Here is a 15,939-nt window from a genome sequence, read left to right as displayed (position 1 = left end):
TTTAAATATTTCCAGTATTAACTAACATCAAAGTTGTCATAACTCAATTTTTAATTTAAAAAAAAAACAAAATGAATAAATGAAAAATAATTTAAAGATTAGGTTAAGACAACACAAATTGAAAATTTGAGGATTAATAAGGATGGAATTATAAATTTGAAAGTCAATTTAATTAAAAATTGAAAGAATTAATAAGTTGTAAGACTTAATTAAACTTTGATTTAACTAATTAATGCAATCAGAGGCTTAATTGGAGAAATATCAAAGTTTGGGGGTGATTTGGATCAAAATTACAAGAAATTAAAGTTCAAGGACCAAAGTGAATATGTGGTGATACTATAGGGGTTAATTGATTTTTCCAGGGATAATTTTGAAAGAATTAAAAGTGAAAAAATCAATTAAGAACTTGATTGATTAAATTGAAAACTAATGATTATTTTGTAAATGGCGTAGAAATCTAGGGGTTCACTTGCAATTTGATCCAGAGGTAAAATTAAAAACAAAAAAAAAGATTTTCCTCGATTAGGGACGCAGTTGTTAAATTCCATAAGTTAAGGGGCCAAATTGGAAATAGCCATGGATTAAAACAGTGCCGTCTTTGAATCACTGTTCATCGTCATCTTTTTTCATCAATGGATGACCGATTCAACAGGAAAATCCAGGGAAATACGCCAAAGACAGTCACCCACGACTCTTACCTCAGCTGCCCACTATCCTCCACGATACCATTTCAAAAGGCCACGTTGTCGTGACCAACAGTCCTGCAATGGCAGGACTGTTAGTCCCCTGTTTTTCCTCAAACAGGGACGAACGTGCTTTGGCACGAAGAGAGGGCAGAAAGGCCACAAAAAAGGAAGGAGGATAAAAACCCAGGGGGGAGAGAGAATAAAAAAACCAGAGAAAAACCAGGGGGGGCAAAAAGACAGGGACGAGGAGAGAAAAACCAGAGGGACGAACAAGACAGAGAAGAACGAAAACACAGGGAACTGGTGAAAAACCAGAGGGGGACAAACAAACAGAAGTGAAAAACAAAAGGGGAGACCGTTGTATTCCTGCAGCACGCCCTCGACTTCGTATTCAGTAGCAGCTCCAAAGCTCCACCTTCAGCAGCAGCTGCACCAGAAACAAAGCATTCCAGGAGAAGATCACAGTAGAAACCAAAACAGAAAAACAAAAAAAACAAAAACAGAGAAAGGGGAGAGACACAGAGAAAACCAGGCTTCGATATCAAGCCAACAGAGAATAACACAGGATCAAAAAAAAAAAAAACAGACGGACGGACGGACGAACAACACACAGAAACGGAAAGGAGACAGAACACACAGAGAGAGCCAGACGCAGAGAGAGACGGAGAGAAAACAGAAATAAAGACCAAAAAAGATTGCACAGAGAGAAAGCAAAAGAAAAGAAAGAATCAGAGGGAAAGAAAACGAAAGGAGAAACAAAGGGATCCAAAGCAAGCCACCGTCTTCGACTTCGCTTCCCTGCACAGGTAAGTTTTTCATTTCCCTCTCCTTTGCAATTATAATTACATAGGTACTGTACATATGCAAATTTAAATCACTACTTACTGTTCAGCCAACATATAATTCACTGGTTTATGCATGCACGCGCGTGAATCAGTTTATGCGGCCTGCTGCCCAGCCGGGTTACTGGCTTGTGCCAGTGACTGGGCTGGGTTGTTGGGTCTAGCTCAACCTATACGGGCTGAACTAGATCCAACCCCAAAAAAATAAAAAATAAATAGATTTCTTTATTTTTAATCTAAATTTTGTGGATTCATTTACAGGTGCTAGAATCAGAAATATCATACCGTTTGGGTTACGTAATATTTATCAACGTCAGAGTTGGAAATATTCATAGGTGAATATTCACTAACGCCAAAGTCGGGAATATTATAGAAAGATCATAAAAATGGAATAAAGACAAACTCTTAGCAATTTAAGACAAAACCAGCAATGCAGTCTGTCTTAGATATGACGCTTAAGGGGTGATAATATCTTCTCTTTCGCGTAACCAGTCTCGTACGATAAAATCTTTGTTGACTAGTTATGGTTTCTAATGACCATAATACTAGGTGTCAACTCCTTAAACAAGACATTTTCCTACCCAAGAATAAGATCCAGAAATATGTTCTTTGCGTAAAGAATTTGAATTTTTTAATGCGCCGCGATGTCGGATGCGATAAAAATAATGAATATTGACACTAGAATTATAAATAACTTCAAACCTCAAATATTTACCGACATCAAAGTCAAGAATATCATACCTTTCTTCATATAATATTTACCAATGGTAAGGTTGAAAGTAATTTTAGTTGAGTATTCACCCAAGCTAAAGTTAAAAACATCATACCTTTCTTCATATAATACTTATCAATGCCAAAGTTGAAAGTAAATTTAGTTTAGTATTCATTGACATCGAAGTTAGGAATATCATATATTTTTCTTCATATGTTTATTAATGCTAAAGTTGGAAGTATTTGTAGTTAAACATTCACTGACATTAGAGTCAGAAATATTATAGGCAGATCATCAATAGCATAACACAGTAGGCCCTTAGCAATTTAGAACAAAACCAGCAATGTAGCCTACTTCAGGTAGGACGCTTTAAGGGTGATAGTATCTTTTTTTTTTATAACAAGTTATGTACCATAGAATCTATATTGACCGGTTAGAGTTCCTAGTGATCATAATATTAGGTGATAACTTCTTAAATAAGATATTTTTCTCTTAAAGAACATGTCATTAATTTGTTATTTCTATCTAATTTTTAAAGGTTACCATGACATCGGGTGCGACAAGTGTAAATATTTTTTTTATGTGAACTTCAATTGGAAAAAAAATTATTTTAACAACCCATTTTTATTTTAGTATATTGAATATTAATAAATTTGGCTTCTTTGAGAAAAACTATTGAGAAAAGTTTAATTGATAAAAGAAGAAATCTTTAAATCTTTAAATAATTTATTTTAATGTTTTTACTCTTGAAAAATATTCAGGAATGGCTTTTCTTTGACAAAAAAAGTCATTTCAGCTCTTCATTTAGCTTTCCCATTTAAGTTTCAAATTTAAAGAAAAAAAGATTAAGAAATTAGTTTATTTTATTTTATTTTTAGCCCTTCTTTTGGCTCTCCCATTGAATATGCCCATGTTGTGCCAAACCTATCACTAGCAACCATCTTGTCTCACTCTCATTACCTATTTACAAGGATTTCATCCTTTTAAAATCTACTAGTTGGAGGCTTGCCCGTCTCGGCAAGTGATCAAGATTATCACATTTTTTAATTATAATGAGATGACATGTCCGCGCGCTGCCGTGGGCTTATAAAACAAATGTACTTGATAGTGTTATAATTGTGAACCAGCGCTAGATAAATAATAGAAACTAAAGGTATGATGCAGCAAATATTTCATGACGGAAAAAAAAATTGTGTTAGTGATCAAAAACTTAGAGACTGGACAAAATGATTTAAAAGTTTGAAACAATCTACAACATTTTGTGAGGAAAGATACAGTGCTTTCGCCACATGATTTAACTTTTCTGTTAATAAAAAGCAAAAACAATTACAAAGCTAAATTCTCTACCAACTTAATATTAAAAAAAACCAACAAAGATAATTTTGGAAGGAAAAAAACCCATGAGGAAAAACGTTGTAGCAATTAACAATGTTTTGTGAGGAAAACTACAGTGTTTTCCCCAATAAAATAAAATAAAAAATCATTTAGAGAAATATTGTAGCAATCCATAGTGTTTTGTGAGAAAAACTACAACACTTTCCTCGTATGATTTAGCTTTATTATAATTATAATTTTTAATCAACTCAAAATTCAAAAATAAATCGACAAAGATAATTTTGAAAAAAATCATAAAAAAATCATATGGGAAAACACTGCAACAATTCATAGTGTTTAAAAGAAAAACAATTACAAAGCTAAATTTTTAATTAGCTCAATATTAAAAAAAAAATCGACAGAGACAATGTTAGAAAAAAAATAACAAAAAAAACACCAAAAAAGGGGAAAAAAATCATGTTGGAAACACTGTATCAATTCACAATGTTTTGTGATGAAAGCTATAGTGCTTCCCAACATGATTTAGCCTTATTTGTAATGACTTGTAATTGTAATTCTCAAACAACTCAATATTAAAAAAAATAAAATTGACAAAGATAATTTGGAAAAAATTATAAGAAAAAAAACCATGTGAAGAGACACTGTAGCAATCCACAATGTTTTGTAAGGAAAGCTACAATACTTTCCCCACATGATTAAGCTTTACTACAAAGTTAAATTCTAACCAACTCAATATAGAAAAAAAAATCGATGAAGATAATTTTAGAAAAAAATATTACAAAAAAAGAAAACACAAAAGAAATTAGAAAAAAAACCATGTGAGAAAAAACTGTATCAATCCATAGTGTTTTGTGAGGAAAAACTTGTATTTACTTGTAATTGCAATTCTTAACCAGCTTAATGTTTTAAAGAAAAAAAATTATAAAACTAAATTCTTAATCAGCTCAATATTAAAAAAATCGACAAGTATAATTTTGAAAAATAAAAAAATAAAAAAGAAAAACTATGTGGGAAAACACCGCAACAATCCATAGTATTTTAAGGGAAAAAATTACAAAGCGAAATTTTTAACCAGCTCAATATTAAAAAAACGATAAATATAATTTTGAAAAATAAAAAAATAAAATAGAAAAACCATGTGGGAAAACACCGCAGCAATGCACAGTATTTTAAAGGAAAAAAATTATAATGCGAAATTTTTAACCAGCTCAATATTTAAAAAGTAAAATCAACAAAAATAATTTTGGAAAAAAAAGAAAAAATAAATGCAAAAAACAAAAAGAAAATAGAGGAAAGTTGAAAAAAAAAGAAAAAAAAAGGGGGAAAGTTGGAAAAAAATGAAAAAATGCAAAAAAAAAAAAAAGAAAAAAAAAAGAGGAATGCATTGTGGATTACTATTGTAATCCACATTGATTTTGGGTGTGGGGGAACAGTGATTCCCCACACCATTTAGATGTATGTATAAGGAAAAAAATTATAAAGCGAAATTTTTAACCAGCTCAATATTAAAAAAATCGACAAATATAATTTTAAAAAATAAAAAAATAAAATATAAAAACTATGTGGGAAAACATCGCAGCAATGCACAGTATTTTAAAAGAAAAAAATTACAAAGCAAAATTTTTAATCAGCTCAATATTTAAAAAGTAAAATCAACAAAAATAATTAAAAAAAATAAATGCAAAAAACGAAAAGAAAACAGAGGAAAGTTGAAAAAAAGGGGGGGAAGTTGGGGAAAAATGCAAAAAAAGAAAAAGAAAAAAGAAATGCATTGTGGATTACTGTTGTAATTCATAGTGATTTTGGTGTGGGGGAACAGTAATTCCCCCACACCATTTAGAATATTGTATAATAATTTTTTTAATTATATAAGTAGATTATTTGTGATTTATTTCATTATCAATTTTACTTATCTTCAAAATTAAAATCATAATACAGAGCTTTATTTCCATGTATATCTTATAAGTTCATGAACTTTTTTCAATTATATTATTTATAGGTGTTTTAAAAAAGCCAGGGTATCTATAAAATTTACATTATTCAACTTGACTCAACTTGTTAAAATTGATTAATATGGATATTACAAATTATGATGGGTAAAAAAACTTAATAAATAAATATCACGAGTTGGATACAAGTCAAGATGTTTAAAACCCGTTCAACCGACCTAACCGACCTAACTTGTATAGCTCACTTGGTGTTTCCTTAAAACATTAAAGATGTGGAATGCATTTTCAGGTAGGATCTCCTTCTCTTTCTTTTAAATAACCTAATTTGTCTGAATTTGTGATGCAATACTTATTTTTAAGTTAATTACTAGCTTCTTGTTATTTCCTCCATTGAATATTGCATATACCATGAAGTGGTATATCTTAAGAAAATATTTTTTTTAACAATCGAGAGAAGTTTTGTTGAATAAAGGCATGTATTGTTCTTAGGACTGTACATTGAAGAATTATCCCAAAAGAAAATTTTATGTCCATGTACCCATATCTTTTTTTTTTAGTTTAACGTGGGTGTCCGGGCCAGCTTGTGCGCACCTCGACTAATCCCACGGGCCCTGAAGTTAACGACCATATAAGTCTCCAGTGGCCATCATATGAGCAACCACAAGGCTCGAACCTGAGACCACAGAGGGAGCAAACCTCTTGGTCTCAAGCTCTTACCATTGGGCCACTACCTAGATGGTTCCTATATCTTTTTTTTCCTTCTCGGGGACAATACATGTTGCCTGCCATTGAAATTAAATGATAGGATTTTGTCTAAGAATTAGTAATTTTTATTAAATTATTTTTTTATTTCACTGATGTTTTGATCTTACATGCATTTTTTAATTACAAAAATAAAATTTAAGTTGTGTTAAAACATAAACTTTGTGTTGGTGTCATCTAAGATGCAATTCTCTATGTTTATGTTGTCGATTCTGAAACTTCCTTTTTATTCCTCAATGACTAACAAAGATTATTCATAAAAAAAAATAGAGAAGTTTGTTGTATGTTTATAGACCCGGGACTGTAGATATTAATTTCATCTTTTCTTTCACATAGTTACTCCTCTTTTTTTTTTTTTTTTGCCAATGGATTAATTTTGCTTTCTTGTTATGCAGATTGCAGACAAGGGTTTTGCATGTCTAACAATCAATTTAAATGTATTTGGTAATGTAATTTATCCGGTTATTTGCCTTTGTAAGTTTATTTTTTCCAGTATCATCGAGAAATAACGGATTCCATATGCCCAATTCATGGATATCTATAATATCCATAAAACATTTAGTCCAACATGATATATATTTAACCTAATTGAGTCCAAAAAACATTGAACAGCTCTGATGTGAATCTTATAATCACGTGGTTATGTAAACCACAACAAAGATTATAACTTCCCTAAAAAAACTGAATAATCAGGTTTGATTGAACCTTGACCCATAGTTAACTTGTAACTAAGAAGCAGATGTATTTGATGATTGTGAATGATGCTACAACGTTAGTTATACCATGTTAAGTCAAATTTACTCTTTTTCTCAACAAAGAAGAAGAAGTTTGCTAATGCAAAACTGAATTTCATTAATGTCTAAAGGCTGCCTCAAATTTGAAACAAGACAAAACATAATATAGTTCTAAGATAATAACCCTAATGGTTTCATATTGGGTTGCAAACCAATGGGCATTAACTAAAACTCAGTCAAGCACAAGCTTAATGTCTAAAACAAGTCTAAACATTAATTTTGGACAAAAACAAACTCAATGGAAATAAAAGCCTAAAAACTAAAATATAATTATCTCAAATATTAATTAAAACAATAAATAAACCTTAAGAAATATTCATATTAATACAAGTTATCAAAATAGTCTCAAATCATATCGCCTTGCATTGGATCCCTTGTAGCTGCTGAAACTTGTAGATAATAGAGTATCCCTTTACGTCTATTAATCATGATTAACCTGAAATTCTAACCTAATATATAAAAGTATGTCTAAAAGCTCTTGTAAATATATTAGCCAATCTAACGATCGAATCAAAAGTTATGTTCAATAGCATACACTAGACAGTAGGAGATTTTACTTCAAAATCCGAATATAATCTTACTTGGATAATATTAGGATTAGGTTGACAAATTATAAAGTATTACAAGTTAGGTTGATGATGATTATTGATCTAAACCTGACTAGGCTATATCCATAAACATCCCTAATTATCTAACAATGATCTTGCAATGCTTTGGTAGTCCAATTTTGATAGTTTGATTATATGTAAAATAACAAATCTTTTATCATTTTAATATTTTATACGGTGATCTTATCAAAGCATTATGTTAATTGATATGATTGTTTTTATTTGTATTAATCCTGTCATGTTTAACCTTAAATAGTAATAAAGCAGATACTCATGAATGTTGCTTATTTATCCGAATTCTAAATCTTGTACACTAAAACATTAACGATATAAATTATTTCCTTAAAGCTCAGAACACATTCTATATTATACTTTTATAATAAAAACAAGCTTATTAATGAATTAAGAAAAAAAAATAGATAAATTGTGAATACGTGCATATAATATATTCTACATTCTATATTCTCAATGTATATTCAATTCAAATTATATTTCTTCGTGATAAGCCAACACTAACACATCAGTCCATCACTAACACATACCCTCAAGCTAAGTAAAAATCACATATTCTTCTTTTTTTACCCTGCATTAAGTTCATCTAAAACCAATTATTAAAACCAATGATATCTCTTAACTTTATGTGAAATTAAAACCTTAAAAGCAAAATTCGTGATAGTTGTTGCAGAAGCTGAGCAACCATTCTGAACCTTACAAGCAGACTGAAACAAAATCGAAGCACAAGACAGACTTTCTGGAGTTAAGCAAGGAGTTTTCGCATGAAAACAAGAAATCGGAATTGAGAAGATTATTGAGCTCGCTTTATTTTATAGGGAGGAATGAGGGGGTTTTGTAATGTTATTATTATGCAACAGAAATGCCGCAGTTCATGTACGAGTATAACAGTATACAAAACTTACAATCAAACGCACCAACACAGAAGTTGACTCTGAAGCAGCCACCTGCGGTTGAGGAAATTAATCAATTTTCCTAGACTAAAATCAATACAGACAGCAATGCCCGTCAGAGTAAACAAATGAAGGCATTTTTATTAAAAAAAAATGAATATACAACAGAATATTATTATTATTCACCCAGCAATAGCGCAAGCACAGATGAATCCATATCCCACTACCAAGCTTTTCCTCCAAAATCACTCACAAACTCTACAAAACAGAGTGAAGGACAACATAACTGGTTGAAACTCTTTCCCATCACATCCACAATGAACTGTAGCCAATAACAGAACAGTATTGGTCAGCATCACGATAGCATTCCATATTGATTTTGATTGGAATTAGACGTAACCAGAGGATATAACCTAAAGCTAAAAGCGAATGAAATTTATAAATGGCGTGGTAAGATTCAACGTAGTGAGATCCAATTTAGAAGTCGAGATTCAAGTTATACAGCAGTCCACCTAATTCACTGGAGATGGTTTTTCCAAACATATTCTTACCTGCATAATTTCATCTTAAGCATGAAAAACTGTTGGTGCAAGCACAGTTTTAAAAGCATTAGGGGATTCCTGTTAAAAGCACCAAGAAACGTGCCAGAGATACTAAAAGTAAGCTCGTACCACTGAGCGAAAAAGAGTCCATCCGAACTGATGCGAAAGTATTTACGTGTTCTAATTTTCCTAGACTTTCTTTTAGTTCATTAAATAAGCAAACTTGAGCACCCAAAATTTGTCGAAGCACATGTTTTGCTTATTTTAGCATTTTAACTTGTGCAATCACTTAGGCATCCTATACATTAGCTCTCCAATTAGGAAATTATATATGGAAACAAAGTGAAAATATGCGAATTTTGATTTCCAAGTCAAAAACCAGTCACTCAGCAACCTATTTGCCAAAGAGACAACATCAAGTTTCTGCCTGCCATGTAGAACATAAAATTTGTCCAAGAATGTGTGACAATGAAGCTTTTCCATCTAAAAAAACACTGACCTATGCAGTTTAATTTATTAATGAAATCTAGGAACCACTCATTCAAAGTTTCAGGCTTAGAAATAATTGCTCGATGGCACATAGTATCAACCAAACTAATATTCTAAAGCAGTTAGTTGTTTGCGAGAACAGCATCAAATCCAATTCAACTAACCCTAGTCCCAGACTAGTTGGAATTCGCCAAGTGCATAATTGAAAGAAAGCTTGATTTCAAAACAAATTTATCTGCAGAAGAAGATATCAACTTGAAGTAACTCAAGAATGCAAACTATGCACCTTGTGTCCATTGCCACAGTAGTTATCTAAGTGTATAACAATGAATTGCTAGAACAGATATACAGAAAATAAATGTTGGAAGATTGAAGAGGTTATAGATGATTCATATATCATAAATCGAAGGGTTAAAGACATGAAGTGCTGTCATTTGTCCACTGTAGTATTAGGAAGCATACCTCGTTTAGTTTATGATGAAGGGTCCTTTCCCTTAACTATAATGACAAGGCATTGTGCATGGTTGGTGCAGTAATTGCTTACACTTCCCAAGAACATCCTGGTCACAAACAACATACTTCAGCAATTTTAGCATTCTGAAGGAGCACATTGACATGCCAGTCATGCCTTTATGAAGCTAAGAACAAAAATAAAAATTGACCATGCTTTTTCACTTGAAAGTCTACCACACTTTAAAAATCATATTAAATTGAGGGGAAAAAAATGGTAAATGAATGCAAAGAAATGCCAAAAAGTGATTGAATAACATTGAAATGAAAAGTTCAGTAATTAGTATCTAAAAAGTAACTCAACAGTCAACAACAAGAAACAAAAAAAACCTTATCCATATATCTATGCATTGAGAAATCAAAATCATTGGAGGGATTCAGTTAAATGGATGCATGAGTGGTTGTTGACTGCATAAAACTACGCAAATCCATTCCAACAAAGGACCTGCATTTGTCATCGTTAGAATTTCTGTCCAAGATAACTATTAAAGAAAATTGCTACTCCTACTAGAAATAACTGATTGCATCGAATGCAATTGTATCAGTAAAATTGCCCATAAATAACTCTTTAACTCTCAATCACAAAATTACCACCAGGATAGTGCTTACGGCTTACCTATATGCTTAATTAAGGGACTACAGGAACCAATAAATGCCATCTCCATTTGATGTTCAACATCAATTAATGGAAATATGCTATTCTAGCACTAAATGCTAGTAGTCGAATGAATTAATCTCGAGTGGCATTAACTACCTTTTAATAGGGGCCAAAAGAACGACAGCCCATCACAAGCAAATCAGAATGTAGATTCTCAACAACTTCACACATCTTCTCCTTCGAATCCCCCATCACCCCTTGTATTTTCACATTTTCCTGAGCGTTAAAGTAATTCTCAACAAAATAGCAAAACGAATTAATAGAGATAGCAGCTCATGAAGCTGATACGACAGAAACAAAAGTTACTTTCTTTTCATGGCAAATCTCCAAGGCATGTTCTAGAATCGCCTCCGTAATCTTCCTTTGATGCGCTTCAATCGCCGCCTTGAAGGCAGGTACCTCCAGATCACCTTAATTAATTTCAAAGCAACCATTCAGTAATCAGAAATCGTGACAATCAAACAGTATCGAAAGGCCGAAAGCAGAAGACACGGGAGTTTAATACTTAACTGAATCCACCGAACGGGATGGCACCGAGATTAAGTCCAGCAGCGATAGAAGGTGGTGATTGGAAAAGGAGGATGATAGAAGGTGATTTTATTTTTATTTTCATTTTCATTTTAAAAAAAATACGTGAGAAACCAGAGAAAGAGAGAGAGAGAGAGCGTGAAGGAGACGGCTCTTTGATGCGCGCGAATAGAATAGTCAGCCGTGGACCGAACAAGTGTTTACCTCTTCTTGGACTATCTTTTCCTTAAATTCTGTTCAACAAAATACTTCCAAGTAATTAATTTATTATTTGGTGAATTATAATAACTACCTTAGACATATATTATTTAAGAAAATATCAATATTTATACCAAAAATGCCTTTTAATTGCTTTGTTGTTATTAATTTCAATGTTAGTTAACTGAGACTTTGTTTTTTTAAAAAAATATATCGAATAAATCATAATAAATTTTTAATTGATTCTTTTAAAAAAATAATCCATTACGTAATTTTCTAATAATTTATGTGATATTAGTTTTGAGATCAAATCAAAAAAACAGTATATTGGAATACCTTTTGAGCCATGTATATACAACACTTTGTTGTAGGAGCCAATAGATTTTTTTTTTCTCTCTTCGATAAAATTAAACATAAAACCATTGGAGTATTGATAAATTATTTAGTGTTTTAAAAATAATTTCATCAAGTTTTATAATTGATTATTGTTTTTTTCTTATTACCTAATATTAAAATCACAATATCAAAATAATTACAATACCCGTATAGAAACGAAAATTAAGTTTAAACTGTGGAAAGACATTTTTTAGTATAAACGTGTTTTTGTGGGGTTTTTTTTAAAAACTTGCAAAGAATTTATGTCAATTCTCCAAATTTATAAATGATATTATAGTTTGGATTAAGGGTGTCATCAAGTGAAAGAACTGATAAGATCTAAAAAAATATTAGTTAAATAAATCAAATTTTTAAAAAAATTAAAAACAAGAAAAATCATCCAGCCCAGTTTGATTTTAGTTTTAAAAAACTAAACCAGAGTGAATCGGTTAAATCAAAATTAAACCAATTATAAAAAATATCAAAATTGAACCAATTGTAAAATAAAAAATTCCTATTTCTTTTTGTAATTTAAATTTTAAAAAAAAAATTAAATTTTTTTATTATTTTTACTTCAAATTAATATTTTTAAATCATTTTAATATATTAATATTAAAAATAATTTTTAAAAAATAAAAAATATTATAATAATACATTTTTAATTAAAAAATATTTTAAAAAATAATCATAACTCCAAAAACCTCCATCATTACAGTCAATCACACCCCGCCCCCTCATTCTCCCCGATGTGATTGGAGTCCAAACGACTTCCTGTTATAAAACCTCAAGAAAGGAAGATGTTGTTTCAAGTAGGAGGACATGGAACGCGGCCCACATTTTTCAAGATGGTTGCTGCTCAACAACTCACTGCCACTCTCCGTGCTGGCCTCACCTACTCCATCAGTATAAGTTTGTTTCTGCATATACGAATATACATACCTATATATTCACAACTCTTCGTTTTGTTTTGTTTATAATTGTTTGCCCAATTTATTTTTCTAGGTTTTTTTTTAATTAATGTATATATCTGGACTAGCTTGCGTGTATCTTGACTAATCTCACGGATCCTGAAATTAACAATGATGTAAACTTTCAGTGGCCATCATATTAGCAACCACAAGCTAGAACATAAGACCACAGGAAAAACAAACCTTTTAGTCTTAAGCTCTTATTATTGTATCACCTACTAGATAGTTATTTTTTCAAGTTTTTAAGGGACGGGAAGTTAATATTTTTGTGAGCCACTTGAGATTTTCATTTGGATTTATTTTACTTCTCTCATTTTTGTTTGCTTTTGGCAAATCCATGGTTAATCAAGTCTTTTTTGTTTTTTTTTAAGTGTTTTAAAAAGAGGTTTTTTCTTTTTCCTTTTATGCGCTTGGTAAGATGGAGGTTCTCTTAAGTAAATATATTTTTTTTTGGTTGTAGACCTGGTTTTTTAGTGTTAGGTAGAAATATTTTTTCATTGCTTAATCTGGAGTTAATTACCTTTCATTGGATTGGGAGATTCGGATGGAACAATTCAGGTAGACAGGAGAAGTGTTGGGAAGTTTAAAGGCTCTGATGGTATTGAATTTTCAGGTTTCCAAAACACAAAATCTGAACCCGAACGAGCTGGACCGGGTCGGTTTGAACCGATTTTTGGCTCGGTAATGAACACATTTTGTAAAAATTAAAGAACTTGGTTTAATTGGATTTTTCAGCTCATGCCAATCCAATCCGGGTTTTGAACACCTCTAGTTTGGTGTTGCTACCGGAGGTTATGTTATTATTCCAATTTATTTTTAAGGTTTTTTTTTTTTTTTTGAAATAAAGGGGTTGGTTTACCGTAATATCTCGTGGGGGATCTGGAATTTTTCTCCAGGAAGAAAGAACCAAAACCGAAAGCTCTGTTGCTTTTGTTTATTGATAGGCTGCCTCCATGTATCTCAACGACGGAGGCCATTGCTGTAATATTTTATTTTTTATTTTCTTTGCCCCAGCAACTAACGCCATAGGCATGGTCTATAAATAGCCCTGCAAATGTAGCATACACGGAATGGAGAAGATACAAGCATTGTGAAGGGGAAAATGGCTCGATTTGAAGTTGGGATTGCAAAGGAATGGCGCATCATTCCTTAATGGATGGATCTAACATAGCAATATTTCGCGGCAGCAACTTGTTAGATGGATGCAGGACCTTATAAATCCAAAAAAACGAGCTGGCTAACCCGAGGAATAGAGAGAAGATGTCTCTCTAGAGGCTCAACTAAGATCTTACCTACTTGGTGACCTTTTTCCTGCTTTTCGTGTCTAGAGATAGCTTGCAGGTGTGATGCATTTGTTTCAAATCCCAACTCATGTTGTGCATTATAAAGTAGAAACAAAATGCTCTTTTTCTATCACGATACTGCTAATGGCTTGTGTCAAAACGAAGGAAACACAGTTACCATGATTGTGGTGAAGAAATTTCCCCGCGATCGTCACCCAACCATCGTTATTTTTTAACTCTGTTTATTTTTGTATTTTAAAAACACTTTTAAAAATAATTAATTTTTTTTTGTTTTAAATTAATATTTTTTTTATGTTTTTAAATTATTTTAATATATTAATATCAAAAATAATTTTTAAAAAATAAAAAAATATATTATTTTAATATGTTTTTAAATAAAAAAAACTTTAAAACACAACCATAACCATACTTGTAGCATTGCCCAACTTAAAGTTGGAAGCAAATGGCAGGTAAAGAGTCGAGATATTGGAAGTTATGCATCCAACTTTGACTATTCATTCAATTGTCTAATGAATCCACCCTTGTCACCAAATTATTCTTCTTCTTTTTTCTCTTTTACAAAATTCAAATAGACCCTGAGATTTATTGTATTCAAGATTTCTTCTTTATTATTTTTATTATAATTTTTTATTAAAAATTATTTCTGAAATTAAAATTTTTTTTTCTTCAATTTCATCTCTATTATCTTTATTAAAATTTTATTTATTTAGAATAATTTATAAAATTAAGGATTTTTTTCAATTTCATCTTCAATTGATATTTTCATATATAAGATTTGATTATCATTCTTTTAATTACTATTTATTTTATATAAAATGGTTTTCGCACTTGTTTCTTTTTTAATTTCATACTTCTTGAGTTTTTTTTCATATCAAATCTAATCATTTTTTATTGTTATTGTTTTTTTTTTTTTGCCTTGAAAGGTTTTTATAGATTGATTTTTTTATTATTATTTTCTTCACCAACATTTAATTGGTCGGGTGTTTGATTTCTTAGTTGAATCCAATTATAGAATTTAATGGGTTATGGGTTTAAAAGATTAACCCTAGTTTACAAAGTTGACACGGGTTTTCTTAGTTTTTTTTTCTTTTTTTTTTCCATCCTTCAGCATTTTGTTATTTTTTTCTTCACTTTTTATGTGAATTTTTTTAATCATTTTGAGAATAGCACGAGTTGCCTCGTTTTTTTTTTTCTTTGTTAAATTTAGCTTTTCTAAAAGAATTTTGTTTTTAAATTAAATTAATTGATTTTATTCTTTAACATTTAATTTAACGGATTGCAGGTTTGAGAGTTTAACCCGACTTTACAAGATTCACTCAGGCTTGCTTTGCTTCCCCCCTTTTTATGTTTTTTTTTTTAATATAATTTCATCATACAACATTGTTTTTATTCTCTTTATTTTTAAAATAACAAGGGTTGTCTCGAGTTTTTTTTAGGTCTTCGTTAAATTTAGCTCTTTTAAAAGGAATTTTTTTTAATTAAATTAATTTTTTTATTTCATCCTCTAACATTTAATTTCGCGGGTGTTAAACTTCTTAGTTTAACCTAGGTCTACAATTTAATGGATTACAAATTTGGAAGATTAACTCGGGTTTACAAAGTTGATCTGACTTTGCTTGGTTTTTTCTTCTTTTTTTTTCATTTTTTTTTTGGTTTCACCCACCAACATTTTGTTATTTTTATTTATTCACTTTCTATGAGTTTTTTCTATGGTTTTGAAAGTAACAAGGGTTTACTTGAAATTTTCTTTCTGACCTTTGTTACATATAACTTT

At 30.7% G+C, this 15,939-nt stretch overlaps 2 long non-coding RNA genes across 9 annotated transcripts; one reads left to right on the top strand and one right to left on the bottom strand.

Moving 5' to 3' along the window:
• The first annotated feature begins 746 nt into the window (after window positions 1-746).
• On the top strand, window positions 747-8,774 carry LOC112327484 (uncharacterized). 2 transcript variants are annotated; one of them, XR_008059373.1, is made up of 2 exons: window positions 747-1,492; window positions 8,365-8,774. It is a non-coding gene; the product is annotated as an uncharacterized LOC112327484 (long non-coding RNA). The 2 variants fall into 2 exon arrangements; XR_002981732.2 differs by lacking the exon at window positions 8,365-8,774 and adding an exon at window positions 1,790-2,149.
• LOC7486558 (uncharacterized) lies at window positions 8,485-11,503 on the bottom strand. Of its 7 annotated transcripts, none has more exons than XR_002981727.1 (4): window positions 11,303-11,503; window positions 10,889-11,202; window positions 8,780-10,184; window positions 8,485-8,647 (listed from the first exon to the last, which is right to left on the bottom strand). It is a non-coding gene; the product is annotated as an uncharacterized LOC7486558 (long non-coding RNA). The 7 variants fall into 7 exon arrangements; XR_002981728.2 differs by lacking the exon at window positions 8,485-8,647 and having other exon boundaries at window positions 8,741-8,915; window positions 9,145-10,184; XR_002981726.2 differs by lacking the exon at window positions 8,485-8,647 and having other exon boundaries at window positions 8,741-9,213; window positions 10,087-10,184.
• Between the last annotated feature and the right edge of the window lie 4,436 nt (window positions 11,504-15,939).

The sequence above is a fragment of the Populus trichocarpa genome, chromosome 5 (assembly GCF_000002775.5).
Source record: "Populus trichocarpa isolate Nisqually-1 chromosome 5, P.trichocarpa_v4.1, whole genome shotgun sequence".
NCBI lineage: Eukaryota > Viridiplantae > Streptophyta > Magnoliopsida > Malpighiales > Salicaceae > Populus > Populus trichocarpa.
The sequence above is the reverse complement of the archived record's forward strand: the minus strand, read 5'-3'. Positions and strand labels throughout refer to the sequence as shown.